Source organism: Astyanax mexicanus, chromosome 19 (assembly GCF_023375975.1).
Source record: "Astyanax mexicanus isolate ESR-SI-001 chromosome 19, AstMex3_surface, whole genome shotgun sequence".
Classification (NCBI taxonomy): Eukaryota; Metazoa; Chordata; class Actinopteri; order Characiformes; family Acestrorhamphidae; genus Astyanax; species Astyanax mexicanus.
In genome coordinates, this window is record NC_064426.1 from 34,953,858 (window position 1) to 34,970,106 (window position 16,249).

The window sequence follows — 16,249 nt, forward strand, 5'->3', positions numbered from 1 at the left end:
AATTGTTCATGTACGTCTTGCTGGCGCATCTGTGACCAAGACAGCAAGTCTTTGTGATGCATCAAGAGCCACGGTATCCAGGGTAATGTCACCATACCACCCAGAAGGACCAACCACATCCAACAGGATTAACTGTGGACGCTGTAAGAGGAAGCTGTCTGAAAGGGATGTTAGGGTGCTAACCCGGATTGTATCCAAAAAACATAAAACCACGGCTGAACAAATCACGGCAGAATTCAATGTGCACCTCAACTCTCCTGTTTCCACCAGAACTGTCCGTCACCACAATAAATTACATGTATATGTGTGTTTGTGTGTATATATACATATGTATTTTTAATAGTAATGCACAGTGACTTCGATAAGTAACTTTAATGTGAATACTAGATTAGAAATAGTATTATGATAGAATACTTGTTTCTGAAAAATGGTCATTTTAGAGTAACTGATATTACTGGACCTCACTCACTTCTACAGACAACACCTCACCTCATTTATACAGCAGAATTTGAGTGTTCTCAGGCCATCGCCTGATGAAACATTCAAGATGCATTTACATGCTGCTGTCCCGTGACTTTTGGCAAGGCTTTGTACTACAGTGTTCTATCAGTTTTCTGTATTTTCATGTAATCGGCTGCCGTGTGGCCTTGAGGTCACTGTGACCTGTTCTGGAGTGTGTGTGTGAGTGTGTGTGCGTGTTTGTGTGTTCTCTGGAGGACTGCTCTACAGATGGAATGAAGGGATTGAAACTCCATTTTTGTTTGAAGGCAGCAGCGTGTGTGACCTAAGACCACCAAATCCATGCCATGCATTTCTTCCTCTCTTGCCCTCAGCGTCTCTCTCTCTCTCTCTCTCTCTAGCTCTGTAATCACGGAGTCCTTTCCTATTTCCTGTTCTCGTTCCGTGTTGCTCTTTTTAATATCGTGCAGTGCTCTGCAGGCTGGATTTGCATGTGTACTGTGAGGAAATGGGAATCAGAAGGTGATAGTTAGATATGAGTTTGTAATGTTATGAGAGAAGAGCCCGGCAGGCTTATCCAGCGTGAGCGGTGCTGCTGCTGATGAGGGATTAGGACTGGGCTTTGGCTGAAATGTTAAGTGTCGTGTTGAGCACTGCTGGCTAATCAAGGGAACTGCAATGGATTTGAAGTCTGGGAAAGAGAGAGGGGGAGAAATAGTGCAAGGCCATATGTGCTGTCTCAGGGCTCTGGTAGCCGATGGCAAGCTACATTAACAGGATTCGAACCGGCAATCTTCTGATCATAGTGGTAGCGCTTAGCCTGCTGGATCATTCGGAGCCTGGGAATATAGTTGTGATTATTACAATTATAAAAAAAATATTTTGAAGTGATTGGCATCATTAATATAAATAACATTATTTTTTATGAGTTTTAGATGGGGGCCCATTCCAAGTATAGCCGAGGAGCCCCAAACCACCTTAATTCACCGCTACCCCCAGCCATCCTGCACACAGTAGCAGGCCTCAACCTCACTCACAAGAAAACACCTCACAATTTATACCTGTGTGGATGTTCCAAAGCCATCTGGCCCCTAAGGAAACAATTCAAAATAAAAAAGTACATACTGCTATCCCCCTTGTGGCACTTGTGGCATGTCAGTGTAATTATCACTTTAATATTAATGACATACTCATACTGTAAATGTTTGCAATTTGTGAGCAGAAGCATAGGCAAGTCTTCTTCTGTTTTCTGTGTTGGCTGCTCCCCTCTCTCTTTTTATCTCTCATTCTTTTCCTCTACTAGTTACACACACATATAACAGACCTTTTCTACTCTGTGTTGATGCCACACTGATTAGGTCTTAATAAGGCTTAATGAAAAAGTCAATAGCATCTTTAATGAGTCTAGCGTTGCGCTCTTTGTTTGATAGGGTACGCCCAGAGCTAATGGCTACACACTGCCTCATACTTATGCGCGTTATATGGACAAAAGTATTGGGACACACCTCTTAATAATTGAATTTGGGGTGATTGATTGAGGCCCAATGTCACAGGAGTATAAAATCAAGCACCTAGCTAGTCTGCAGTATGCCTTTATAAACATTAGTGAAAGAATGGGTGGATAAAATTTGCTGAATTCCTGTGTGGTCCTAATAGAATGGCACCACTGCAACAATCAACTGGTAAAATTTAAATTTGAGTGTTGGTATTATTGACATTTGGAGGATTTGGTTTTGTAACAGAGCAGGGTTACTAAATGCTGAGATGCATTGGGCATAAATGTTACCAGAGACGCCCCCATTGTGATGTGCAGTGCATGATCCGTGTAGGTGGAGCGCCGGTGTTGTGCCTAATTCAGCACCCCCGCCAGAAAAAGCACCCCCTCTCGGGAGCGCGTTTCTAATTAAAGTTAGCTAAAGCAATTATCTCCGCTTTTATCAAGAAGACGGTGTGTACATGCTGCCGAGAGAGGGTGCTTTTCATGGCGGGGGTGCAAATGAGCAAATCAACATTGTTTTTCGGTTTTATAAAAACGGTACCACTTTAAAATAAGACTACCTTTATAAAGGGTTTATAAATGGTTTACAATTTGTTTATTAAAGGTTACTAATTAGGTTGTAAATGCTTTAAAAATCATTAATAATCAGTTATAACACATAATTAGAAAGGGCAATAATAAAGATAGCTGTGGGTTCACTATTTGGCAAACAACAGCTCATTGTTGCTCTTTCTACGTATGTGTTATAACTGATCATTAATGATTTTTAAAGCATTTACAACCTAATTAGTAACCGTTAATAAACTAATTGTAAACCATTTATAAACCCTTTATAAAGGTAGTTTTATTTTAAAGTGGTACCATAAAAACAATACATAAAATCTTGAATAGCTTCACATACACACACACACACACACACACTTGTGAGCCGTGCAGTTGACCCATTGACTATCCAGGAATCCTCCCTCACTGCAACGTTGAACGGACCCCCTTGCCGCTGCTCGGAAATCAGTATTCCATCCAGTTAGAAAGCAATTAGAATTCCACCAGCAAATCTCTGGCAACAGGCCGCCTCCATCCGAACTCCTTTCACTTCAAATATTTCACCCTCGCTTTTCATGTTAGGCTGGCTAATTAAAATATTAATAATTGGCTCTTTTGATAGGGGATGCAGGCAGGAAACTCCGAAATAAAAAATAGGACACTCATCCACTGAGTACTGGAGTTATTGGCTTGGTTGTAGTAACATATTTCTCAATAAAGTGAGTCCTGGGCTGACCGGCATGCCGATGCAGTGTAGCTAGGAGGGTCTGCTGTGTTTGATGTTCTCAGTCTTCTGCTCTTTCTGTGCAGTCTGGAAGAGTTTTGTTAGACACAATTACATATTAGGTGGAATTTTACAGGCCTGATATTAAATAGGAAAAAAAAACTTGCCTTGTACAAGCGATGTGTGCAAAATGTAAAAAAAAAAAATAAAAAAAAAAGTCTAAAAATTATGTATTATGCTTTTTGTTCTGTTTGTGTTTTAGATGAACATACTGCATTTTATAATAATGATGTTCTTTTATTATGCAATAATAAATGTGTTCTGTGAATTATGTGCATCTATGTTTTCATATAACAGCATTTACCAAACTTTATTTCAAATTTTCTCCCGTTTTTCTCCCAATTAATCTGGTCAACTGTCCCATCTGTGCTAGCCACAACACAATGTGGGTCAAAATTAGTGATGCAGCATTAGGAAAGAGCAGCGACTCGGTTCCGATACATCAGCTCACAGATGCCTTGTGCTGACTGAAATCACCCATTAAAGTTATGTGGGGAGAGAGTGCCATCTTACCCACCCAGAGAGAGCAAAGCTAATTGTGCTCTCTCAGGGCTCTGGCAGCTGATGGCAAGCTGCATGACCGGGATTCAAACCAGCAATCTCCCGATCCTAGTGGCAGCACCTTAGTCCGCTGCTTCACTGATCTATAGAATATGCATGTGGGGACTCCTGGATTGAATGTGGATGTGATTTCTGCTGGTAATGCCATGTGATACAATTTTCGATTTCCATGCACTATCAGAGCTAGAAGGTCCAATAAGAAAGATGTGACCATAAAGGGATACACATGGTCAGCAACACCAGCAATAGCACTTTTACCAGCCTGCACTATAGATACAGCAAAATTTGGAGACATAGATTCTCAATGTTGCTGCCAAGTTTGTTGAGCCTTTGTTCACTGAAGCCTCAGTTATCTGTTATTGGCGGTTCTTGTCCTATCCTGTGGGGTCACAGTAATTTCCAGGTCTTGGTTGATTGGCTCTGTGGCCCACCTCACAGGCAGGCAAACAAAAAATGTGACTACCGTATTTTTCGCACTATAAGCCAAACTTAAAACCCTTTAGTTTTCCTTTTAGTTTAATCCAGTGCGTTTTATGCATACATTTTACTAGTCAGGTTGTAAGGAGCAGTAAAGCCACTCTGCCAAATTTTAGTCTTATTCGGGAGTTTTAGTTTAATCCTCCAGCACCGGGGTTGGAGCAGCATTAGCATTAGCCGCTGACAGCTATTTCCCCATTCAGACAGGAGTATTATTGGCATGTAGCCTGTTGCTAAGATCGGCTAGCACTGCTAGAGCGGTTAGCAGCTAATGCTAATGTTCCAGCCTTAGTGCTTGAGAAATTTGTAAATCTAAGCTTACTGTAAATAAACTTTACTTTATGCTTTATTCACCCAAATAAACAGTTTTCAGGAGAGAAATTTGTGTAGATTAACATCCAGCACTCATTTGACTTTTTTGTTACAGTTTTCTTTACTTAGCTTTACTTAACTTAGTTAGCTAAACTCCCACCACCCAGCAGCTAGACCTGCTGAATTACAAGTTCCTTAGTTTATATAGTCTCTTAAAATGTGCCTTATAACTTATAAATGTGCCTGTGCGTGAAAACAGACCAGAAAATAGACATTCATTTATAGTGCGCCTTATAATTCGATGCCTTATAGTGCAAAAAAATATGGTAATACAGTAATGGAGTGAAGAGTTAAGATGATGATGATTATGATGATGAGGAGGAGAAAAAATAGAAAGGGCAAGACAGTGAGGGCATGTTAAAAAGTGCTTGTGTTGGGCTGTATCTGTTAGAAACAGAAATGTTTAGCTTAGTTAAGTACATCATTAGTCAGGACCTGTTCCCAACCATGCTTAGCTTTTTTACAGGGCAAAAAAAAAAAAAAAAAGCGAGAGAGAGAGCATAAATTTATTTTGGAAAATATGGGGCAGTCTTCCAATGGCTAGCTCTAATTGGAGGGGAAGGAGTGTGGGCTGCGACTGTGTGTGAGTGTGTGTGTAAGTAATAGTACGGGCCAGTCCATTTGCTTGTGTGAAGACTCATTAAACAGCTATTTACACTACTCTGCCTCTAATATTGTTCACCGTTTGGATCTATGGCTTGAAAGGCCTTCTCTTTATTTCCCTCTCGCTAGAAAGCACACACACACGATTACACACACACACACACACACACACTGAAACCACTCATATTCTTCTGTCCTAGATGATGTTCTTTGTTTCTCCTGTTCCCTTGCTTCTCTCTTTCTCTCTCTCAGTCTCTCTATTTGTTCTGTGAGCAGATTTGGTCTTCAGTGGCCCAAGCAAACCATGCTGGAGTGATTTCATATGTGTGTGTGTGCACGAGAGTGTGTGAATAAGAGGGAGTGAAAGCAGACAGAGAGAGAGAGAGATTTCATCAGAACTGCTGGGACAGCTACAGTCAGTTCAGGCAAAAAAAAAAACAAGCAGAAAGAGAGAGATAGCACTGTGGCAATGATACACAGAAAGAAACAGATTCAGAGAGAAAAAGAGAGAGGGAGAGAGACAAAAATAGAAAGAGGGGACAGATTTGGGAAAAAAGATATACAATGAAAGAGACAGACCGAGAGAGAGAAAGAAGAGAGAGAGAGCGAGACAGCTTTATATTGTGAGTGTAAAAGCCTACCATGTGGGCTTATGTGTGTGTGTGTGTGTGTGTGTGCATGGAGGCTGATCATATTACACAGTCTAACTGTGATTGGTTACAGTATATTAACTAAAGATGCCACAGTTATTGGCAGTGATGGCAGAGGTGGGATCCATTAATGCTGTTTTAGGAATTCTGTTGGAGGTGTATTATTGGAATGGTTACAATTCTATTACAATCTATCATTTGTGTTTGTTGGTAGAAGATTTTTTACCTGATTTTTTTTTTTTAACTGAGAGTAAATTACAAGTAAAATGGACCTTCCCAAAACGTACCCACCACAAACACAAATGCTGTATAAACACCACATTTATAAGCTTCTGTGCATGTTAACAAATACCAATGATTAGCAAATTTGGTGCCTGTGCACATTCCTATATTTACAGTACAATGTACAACATTGGAAATAAACTGACGTACGTATTTTTTGGACTATAAGGTGCACCGGATAATAAGGCACACTATTAATGAACGACTATTTTCTGGTCTATTTTTTATACATAAGGCACACCGGATGATAAGGTGCATTATGCGACACTAGTAAGGGTGCCTAAATCGAAGTGAGCAAGGGTGTCGCCATATTTCCCTTTTAATGGGGAAGCTAAGGGGAGCGCCTTAGTAGACAAAACTGTCAAATAATAAAACAAAAAAAAAATCTCTCCTGAAAACTGTTCATTTGGGTGAGTAAAGTGCTTCCATTTATTTACAGTAAGCTTAGATTTCTAATATTTTGTAGAGCTTAGATTTGCTGCCCGAACCCGACCTGACCCGAGGACCGACCCGCTCCAGAAAATAGTCTGAGATGTAGGCATCTGTTTTTTACTCCTATTTTTATTCTATATAAAGCTCTGGTGTGATAATCACAATGTTGCTAAGTAACCAATTATTATTGTTCACTAAAGCAAACAAAATAGCAAAAACTGAAAGTGAAAAAACATTTGTGTTAACTGAATCTAATAAAATGGTAATTAAAAGGAAAAAACATAACTAACTCGAACTGTATTGTGTGTTTATAAAACTAACTAAAACTAACTGAAATTACTGATAGAATACCCTCATTTTCGTGTTTAATTTATTTATATGCGCTGTTGTACAGCGGAGTTGTACAGCGGGCGGTGTTGTGCCGATTCTGTTTGCGAAGCGGAGTTGGATTCAGCAGGGAGTCGGATAATATTTAATATTTTAATAATTTTAAGTTAATATTTTGTCTAAGACAGCGGCTAATGCTAATGCTGATGCACCTGACCTTAGTGCTGGAGAAACTTCACTGAAAACTCACCTTTATAATGCTGCTCTGCTTATCTTTACTGCTCCTTAATACCTGACTGGTAAAATTCCTACATAAGGTGCACTGGATTATAATGGTAATGGTAATATTACCAAAATATGGTAATATTTTGCTGTTGTGTGATACATAAAGCTGTATTAAGAAATACAGGTTACAATCCGAACTCCTCCCAGTACAACCAAAACACCAATATTAATTGAAATGCAACAGCACAGCATGGTGGCATGGTGTTTAGTATGTTTGCCTCTCAGCACTGGGGACTTGGGTTTATGTCCTTAACTGGGTGCAGATTCCATGTTCTTTCTGTGTTTGTGCGGGTTTCTTACCATAATCTGATAACACTTAGTTCAGGTTAATTTGTTAATCCAAATTTCCATGGATTTTACCATAGCAATTTACCTGATTTCCATGTTTTTAAACTGTGGGAGGAAATATATGTTCCACAGAGCAATTGGATTTCAGTTTGACTAACCAGACTGAGAGACGCATTTGACCACCAAGTGTAAATATATTCAGCATGGTCAGGATGCATGCAGCATAAAATGTAAAAAAAAAAAGCTTATGTTCCTAGAAAGCTTACTTTCTCAGAAAGCCTAATTACAGCCTTCTATGACAACAGCACTGCAAACATCAATAACTAAAAGCAGAAGGCCCTAAAGTTCACAGGTGTTTATATCCCTCTGTGTACTGTACGTGTGTATGTGCGTCCTTGTGTTCTTTGTCTGTGACTTCCTCCCTCTCTCTTTCTCTCTCTTTATCTCTCTCTCATTTTCTTTATCTCGCTCTCTCTCTCTTTTAGATCTGATAGGGGGCTGCCTTCTATTCCCTGACTAATTATTATGCAGATTTTCTGCGAACATTCATCCCTCAGAGGAATGGTAGAAATCTTTCACATTACAATGGTGCATACACACACACACACACACATGCATGCATACACACAAACAAACAGACCAGCACTACCACACACACACACATCCACACACACACACACACACACTACATCACAAAACATCCACATCCCTCCCTTCTGTCCCGGCTTTCCCTTTGAAACAGAGCTGAGTTTTTTCCTCAGCCATCCAAACAGCAATTGGACGGCGGCCGATAAACTGCATCAGCAATGATGAATTAGTCACGAAATATTAATCTCGCAGATATCTTCAGAGCCTTCACCGATGAGGCAATGAAGTTCAGCCTCAAAGATCTCCTCCTTTCCTGCCCTCTCTTTCTCACTCTCTCTCTCTCTTTTCATAGCTGCTGTTCAAGTTTTCTCTTTGAAAATATCCTAATCTCGGTGGTGCTTGGGCAAACAACACAGTCTGTAATTAAGCCGCCAGCACCCCATCACAAGGACCTGTTTCAATTAATTATTCACATTATCTCGCATTGTCTTTTAAAGTGCAGCCAAGCAATCAAATTAGTTTCTCCCCCTCCCTTCCCTTTCTTGCCTTTTCTTCCGCACCCCACTCCTCGTTTACGTTGCCGCACTCGTCTTAAAAAGGCTCGTCCTTCAGCGCGCCTCCTTTCAGAGCGCGGTGGCTAAGCCGAACAAAGGCAATCCGCCGTTTATCGCAGCCTCGCAGGCAAATCCACTCTAAAAGGCCAGCAATAGCCTACTTGCTTGCTGCTCCCATAATCCACTGGGGCATTTAGCTCAGGCCCTGCTTAGGCCCGGCAACTACATTGTTGGGTGTTGCTTGTTCGTAGTGTTTACTCGTCCTACCTTCTTTAGAAACTGCTTTTTGTTGTTGTTTGCGTTTATGTTCTTTTCCCTAGAATTCCTTCACAGGGAATTATGTTAATAAAGCTTTTATTCGCTCCGAGGACCGAAAAAGAGAGAAAGAAGAGAACGAGATGAGAAGAGAGAGAGAGAGAGAGAGAGAGAGTGCGATTGGATAAACAGTTCTTGACTTTGACAGGAGGACCAGAAGCATCACTTCTGATTGGTTGATGATGGTGCGTACGCAAGCACCACAATAGAACAATTTAAATGGAAAGTATAGAGTAAATCTCTCAAGGGAAAAAGAAGGGGATGGTGTGTGTGTGTTGGGCGGGGCCTACCTGTGTTTGACTAAAAGTTCTCAAGGATACACTCTTCTTCACACTAAACTCTCTTTAAACTCCCTAAACCCCCTAATTTCTCCTCTGTAGTCTCTTCACTGCATAAGCTCTATATAAACCATGATGTCAAGAAACGCTCAATGATTTTCGGCTCAAGTAAAGGTCTGTTTTTCAGGCTGTTAAGCAGCTGTTTAGCTCGTCCTAAATATATGCTTAAGGGTTTCTGGTACACTATACTAGGCCAGGAAAGTATGTGGAGCAAGTGTGTGTGACTGTGCTTTCAAGCATACTCTGCTTTGTAAGGGCCACAATTTGGTCCGACCAAAAGAGGTGGTCTAAGGCATTTTCACACCTGTAGTTCATTTCTCTGTTCCAAATAAGTTGATTACTAGTTTACGTTTTCCTCATTGGTTTGATTTGTTTTCACACAGGCAAAAACCTAAATGCACCAAAATTCCATCCTACCATGGGGGCATGGTGTTTCATCTAATTGGCTTCTGAAATGGGAGCCAGACAGTAAATACAGCAAGAAGGTCCTGTGTTCATTTTTAAACATAGCGGGCAATACCAGGAATTTTGCTATTGATCTGATACCAAGTAAATGCAGGGCCAATATTGCCGATATCGATACCAATTATTTTTTAATATTTAAGCTTTATAGATTCAAAAGATTCAAAAGACTAAGGATAGAATTTCGCCAAGCGTACATGACAACAAAATTCTTTATTATCACAATTAACATTTTTATTTAGAAACAACAGTAACAGTAACAAAACAATGTTTGCCTTAACATTAAGAAAATACATTTTGAGGTAGAAAAGGAGAAAACACAATACGAAAATAAAATAAAAAATTCTCCCCTCACTAGACATCTTGAGTATCGATCTTTTTACATGAGTATTGCTCAATAACAATACCAGTGTTTGTATCGATATTATCGATATTTGGATCGATCCGCCCACCTCTAGTAAGCATAGAGTGTAAGCGGCAAACAATGCACATAACATGTTCAGTGGAAACAGCTTAGAATGGCACAGCAGCGATGCATTTGTTAATCTGGGTAATAAATCAAGTTAAACTGCACCTGAACAGCCATTTAGCTCAAATATGTGTGGAGTATGGAGTATGATAATGGGGTCAGATTGAGGTGAGATTACATTCTTACCACAAACAACTGAGACCACCTCTATCCCATGCCTGGAATTAGTCATGATGCCAGTATGCTTATTTATGTTTTTCTGCTCCAGGGTCTATACTAATTTATTGGCAATACCAATGTATTTGACTATAAAAATATATGGCCAAAATATTTTCCTATTCCTGAGGAAATTTGGGTACTCTGGTATAAGCAGGTCACACACACAGCTCTTCTACTAGTTTGTTGTCGCAGTCTTCAGTGCTGTGAGCTGTGTTGTACAATGGCATAAACGCTAGTGATGCAAGCAAGATCAATAAACTGATTAGACCGACTGAGTCCGCAAAGGCAGACTGGACTCATTGGGCTGTATGAATGAAGGACATTCAATAAACTACTTTCACAGTAACTTTCAAACTCAGCACAGTATTGTATTATTGTATACAAACACACACAGAAAAACAGATCAGATCAATACTGACTGATACTCAGCATTAAGAGGTTCAGATCAGATTGCGAGGCAAAATAAACCTCATTAGGGCAACCCTGATTTTGACTCATTCATTCTAAATAACAAAATTCCTACATTGGTGTAGCGTGAAAAAGTATTTTCCCTCTTACTGGTTGCTTTTGTTTTTGCATTTTTGTCAAACTTACATTTTGACAAAAATTAAACAAACTTTAATTTCAAACAAGTATAACTTTTTAAATAATAATTTCATTTATAAAAGGGAAAAAAATATCCAAACCAGTCTGGCCCCCAGAAATCACTTAAATAGAATCTGTCTGCCAACATGAACAGCTAAAATATCTCAAAATCAACACATTATGTCCAGATCTGAAGAAATTCAAAAAGATAAACAAAATAGGATAGAAAGTCATTTATAAGGCTTTGGGATTCTTGTGAACCACAGTGAGAGCTATTATTCAGAAATGCAGAAAACATGGAACACTGATGAACCGTTCCAGGAGTGGCCGGCCGACCAAAATAATTCCAAAAGGGCATGGACAACTCATCCAGGAGGTCACAAAATACCCCGGAAACCATTAAACGAACTGCAGGTTTCACTCGCCTCAGTTAAGGTTAGTGTTAATGATTTAATAATAATAAAGAGACTGGTCGAAAATGGTCTACATGGGAGACTTCTAAGGCAAAAAACACTGGTAACCAAAAAGAACACAATGGCCATCTCACATTTACCAAAAACATCTTGTTGAACCAAATTATTAGCTTAAGGGGGCAAACACTTAAATAAATAATAAAATTATAATTTTAAAAGTGCTTTTTATATTTACTCAGGTTATCTTTGTCTGATATTAAAGTTTGTTTAATCTGAAAAATAAAGAAAAAATGAAAGAAATCTGTAGGGGGCAAATACTTTGTAAATACTAAGTCTCCCTCTATGAAGCATTCATGGTACACACATCACACTAAAGTTTAATATAGTCTTAAATGTTTGTTCTTTGAAAACTTAAAAAATTGAATATTCAGGGTTTAACCTCACTCACATCTGTTATCCCCTGAGATAACACTTCATGATTAATTTACACACTCTTATCCCATGACTTTTGGCATACAAGTGTACAGTACACTGAATAGGGCAGAGTTTCAGCCTGTCCATCTCTATCTCTCTCTCTCTCCGTCTACCTCTGTGGTGTTATAATTGAGAGAATGGTGTGGCCCAAGAGTCCAGCATGTAATCCACACTCTATAAGCGCTGTCTAATTGAAGTGCAAATTCAATACTCCCTTATCACTCTCTCTCTCTCCGTCTCACTCTCTCTCTCTTTTCGTCTGTCCCTTCTAATTGGTAATTACACAATGCCTGGCAATCCAATCATTACGGCCAACACGACAAACACACAATCAAACTAAAGGATAAACACACCCCAACTACTTCCTGTGTTTGGTTAAGGGAGGCTCGATAAACAAAACTTTAAAAAAAGAAAAAAAATCAAAAGAAACAAAGATAAAAAAAAAAACCTAAAGAAAACAATTTAGACTAAAACCAGCCACAACAGCTCATTCCAAAAGAAGATTAATTTCATATTGCTCACTCTTTTTTCTTCATTTTCTCCATCCTTCACTTGGCATTCGTTTAGTCTGGTCCCTGGTGTGCGTTCCCGTTACAGTCTCCCTCTTTAATGTGCAGGTAACCCAATTCCTCTCTGAAGATGTCTAATTATTTTTTCCAAAGAGCGGTGAAGTGGTAAGTGATACGCGGGCACATGGGCAGACGTGGGTAGGCAAACGGAGGGTATATTAAAACTTTTCACACACAGACATTTAAACAATGAGGAAATATGAGTGTGTCTGTGTGTGTGTTTGAGAGAGAGAGTGTGTATTTGACTGTGTGTGTGTGTGTGGGAGGAAGGTATCGCCACTTTAATTAAAGTTCTATTTTTCCCTCTCTTGGTCCCTATGGAACTTAATATTCCTGTTGACCGAGTGCACAGTTGTGTCTAATTCCGTTAGAGCTGCCGCCGTGCCAGAGCGGAAGCGTACTCTGTGCCACTGCCGCATCTCGCCAGGCCCGGCGCGAGAGCACATCCAAGTCTGTCGTTTCATTCAATCTGCCGAACCGCGCAGCAACGATGCCGTAACCCAAAGCCCCTCTAATGGATTCCAAACTGACAGCGAGCGTTTTCCAGGCATCAGCACGGACAGCGCGAGGACTGCAGCTGAAAGTAATGAAATGCTAGCTTTCAGTTAACCCCTCAGTTAACAGTGCTTTGAGATAACCAAGCCGCACGACGACGGCACATGTGACAGAGCTTTGGTGTTTTATCTCTGGGGATTATCGGCAGCTTTGTACCGCATTTGTGACAACTGAGAATTCGGAAATTTGAGGACTTGGAACTTGGCGAACTTCATCCGTCTTCTAAAAGCTTTTAAACAGTTTTATATTGGAGTGAAATTCAGTAGGAATGAAAATTCTGAGCTGATCCCACTATTGAATATTTTTAATGTGCATATCTGCTGATGCTGAATGAATTGCGGCCAAATCCTCTCAAATTCCCTGAGAATTACAAAGAAGACAAATTCAATAATGAGATCAGTGTCTGAAATATGAATGGGAGACTTTGTAACACTTAACATGGCCATAGAGATGGAGATAGAGTCCTGACCTTCAACAAAAAGAGCCTATCAGCTTGCTCTTTTCCCCACACAAGCAGAGGATGGTCAACAATATTGTGGTGGTAGTAGGGAAAGCCATCCCTTTTTGTGGCGATATGAAATGTGCAGTACTAAAACTTTAATTTTAGTCAAACATTAAAAACTATTCAAAATGAGATGTGTCAGATAGTATTAATAATTTAAATATGCTTTTGAAAAGGTAGTTGAACCTTCAGTTTGAGTTTTTTTTCATTTCACTGGTAAGAATGAATGCTACTGAATGCTAATGAATGAACGATAGCTCTAAAGCTACAAGATCTCATTAAATGTATAATATTTGCATATTTTTTATTTTCAAATCGACCTTCTGTTTGTTGATGATGAAGTTACACTTACATAGCACCTTTCTAGACACCCAAGGAAGCTTTACACAAATTGTAACCAAAAAAATATTACTATAATTATTCTCACACAACGTATTTATTTAACAGCAGACATGAGTAAACTTTTTCTCATACTGTCACCATTTAGAGGTCTGTTCTGTTTCATTTACAAAATGAAATTAAATTATTAGCAATTATTATTATTAGAGACAGCGAGAAAGATTTTAGCACAGCAGCAGTGTGTCGACAATTTGAATGATCACTGCGGACATGCTCAACGCGTTTCTGCGAGGGCTCACTTTTATGGATGTCTCATGCAAAGTATCAAAAACAGGCACCTGATATATATATATATATATATATATATATATATATATATATATATATATATATATATATATTTTTAACCTGTTCGTATTCGGTAGTAGCGAGATATTGTGGTCTGTGCCTTTTTAGTGTCGAATTTCAATATCCAGCCCTAGTTATAAAAATATTTACCCACATAAACATTAGGGAAATTTAGAGTACTGAACTGTGGGTGAAAACTGAAGTCCATGGAGGAAACCCACGCAGACACAGGGAGAAAATAGAAGCTTCACCAAGATAGGGACTTGAACCCTGGACCCCAGTGCTGAGAGGCCACCATGCCACCCTGCTATGTGTATCAGTGGGATATTTTGATATATTAGCTGTGTTCCAAATTCTAGGCAGCAGTAGGTAGGTAGGTTCGGTCCTTGGTAGGACTGTCTTATGAAGACTCCCTCCTAATAGCCTGTTGATCATAAAAATGGAAATTCTTTGTGTTCTTTATTATATCTTAATATTATACTGAGATGCTGACATTTTCACTTAATTTCCATGGTGTTGTTTCTTTTTTCACCCCTATTTCAACCATGAAATATATATATATACAAATCCCTCCTGACACCAGGCTTTAAACCACAGGTTTACCCAAGTGGTGAAGTTTCCTCACTACTAAATAGTCCACAGCCAACTGTCAGTCATATAACAAAGAGGAAGCGAGTGGGAACAAAAGCAACTCAATCTGTCAATGTAAAATAACAGAGTGGAGTCAGTGGATGCTAAGGAGCATAGTGAGTAGAGGGTGCCATCTTTCTGCAGTCAATCACTACAGACCTCTAAAGTTCATGTGTCCTTCAGATTAGCTCCAGAACAGTAGATTGTGGAGAGCTTCATGGAATGGGTTTAAATGTCCGAGCAGCTCCATCTAATCCTCACATCACCAAGCGCTGAACATAACTCAGAAAATCTACATTCTCAAGAACAATAGACTTGCATAGAGTTGCATGATTTTTTATTGCTATTTGGAAGCTAGATATACTGCATTTTTTCTTTCTTTTTTTCTTTTTAAATAATCTCTGTTTTATCAGAAAACTATCCCACCAGGAGGCGCCACATGAATTAACCCACATTTTACTCTCGTTACAATTGTGTTCAATATTCATGCCAAATTCCACAGATGCTAGCCTATTCCTAGCTCATAAACTACAACAACTGTTCCACCACCTCTACATTTTTTTGTTTACTTCTAACACAAAACAAGCAAATATGACCAAATGAGAGCGAACAAGGAGAAAACTACCACCTGCTCTGCACTTTAAACGGCCAATAGTCCTGAACACAACAGCAGCTCTGCTAATGAATGAAATGACGCAGCTCAACAAGGAGGGCCATTGGCAGACAATGAAAAAAAGGGCCAGACAGCCATGTGGAAACAAGATGGTATTAACTAGCACAGCGTGAGGTGGTGGGAGCTTTCCTTTTCCGCTGATCTAAGCTCTCGGGTGAGTATCTCAGATTGTACCCAAAAATTGCTCACAGTGCAGAAGCGCAAATGGAGATATTTAGAAAAACGAGGGTCTTTGTAAAGGGAAGCATACTGCTACAGTCACACTAAAACCTTTACAAAAATCTCCAAAAAAGGGGTGTAAGAAAATATTACGATATTGTAGAAAGTATTACAATATGTAATAATGTAAGGTACCCCTACACATTACCAAATAGACAAATTTGTATCTGGAAAAAATGAAGAGACGACTTCAGTTTGTGAATCAGTTTCTCTGATTTTGCTATTTATAGTTATATGCTTGAGTAAAATAAAGACTTGTTTTATTCTATAAACTACGAACAACATTTTTCCCAAATTCCAAATAAAAATAATGTCATTTAGAGCATTTATTTGCGGAAAATGAGAAATAGCTGAAATAACAAAAAAAAATTAAATAAATAAATACAGAGCTTTCAGACCTCAAATAATGCAATGCTAACTGTTTTTAATCACAGTT